We start from the raw sequence: 1,205 nt of genomic DNA on the forward strand, positions 1-1,205 counted from the left end.
CCTACGGGTCAACCTTAGATGTGTGCATGAGACTATCTCTTGCTCTTCATTCTCTCTCTTCCACATGGAAAAAAATTTGATGTGGCATACTTATATAAACTAGCTGAGTTAGCTTTACGAGCTGATTAGTTGGTGTCCAAAATTTACCATACTAAAATCTGGGCAGTCCAAAATTTTTAGAATAGGTCTTTGATTGGGATGATTTGGTTTCGTCACCCCTCTAAAAAAATTACAATCGTCACAACTGTAACCTGTACGCTTGGCCAGTTGCCACCCCTACACTGCCACTTCCAGTCCACATCTCGTGTCGCCACCTCGACATGCCGGCTAGCCCGTCGTTGCCACCTGTCCCCACCGTGCGCGCGTCAGCAGTTCGGACCTAAAGTCCAAGGCAGATGGGAGACGGGTGCGCATTTGATCGAAGCATAAGGGGAGTTTGGTTTTTTAAGAATTCCTCTCACATTAAATGTTTAGATACTAATTAATAGTATTAAACATAGACTAATTACAAAACCAATTGCATAGATAGAGACTAATTTACGAGACGAATCTATGAAGTCTAATTAGTCCATAATTTGACAATGTGATGCTACAGTAACTATTTGTTAATGATAGATTAATTAGGCTTAATAGATTTCTCTCGTGAATTAGCCTCCATCTATCTAATTAGTTTTATTAGTTTTATAGTTATCATATATTCGACGTGACCTCTACCTTTGAGCCTCTTTGTATTTGGGCCCATATAGCATTGACTCAAAGGCAGAGGATGTCGTTCCGCCACGGCGCCACCCCAGTCCCCACAGGAGCACAACCCTGCGGTCACGGACACGACGCATTTCACCGGCCGCACCACTCCCGTCTCGCGCTCTGCACCCACAGAAAAACCCCCAGCACGCGGCGGGTGCGTGCGTTGCCTCGGCCGCCATGGCCGCCGCCGCCGCCGGCAACCCGCTGACCCCGCCCTCCGGTGAGAGTCTCTCTCAAACCGTAGGTAGCATGGCCATGCATTTTCTGATCCGATCACTCGAGGGGCCCAGAGATATCACTCTCAATCAGAGAGGGGCAAATCCCATCTTGATTTGACCATGTCTCATAGCATGCTTCTTGACAGACCCGAAAGCTACCTTTATAACTACCCTGTTACGGCGTAGCGTTTTGATAGCCCTAGTAGGTCAATCCACATTCTAGAATACATGCGACATCTC

At 47.0% G+C, this 1,205-nt stretch overlaps 1 pseudogene; it reads left to right on the forward strand.

The window, feature by feature from the left end:
- Window positions 1-812: 812 nt before the first annotated feature.
- Window positions 813-1,205, forward strand: part of LOC101757220 — an 8,008-nt pseudogene continuing 7,615 nt past the window's right edge.

Source organism: Setaria italica, chromosome VI (genome assembly GCF_000263155.2).
Source record: "Setaria italica strain Yugu1 chromosome VI, Setaria_italica_v2.0, whole genome shotgun sequence".
Lineage (NCBI taxonomy): Eukaryota > Viridiplantae > Streptophyta > Magnoliopsida > Poales > Poaceae > Setaria > Setaria italica.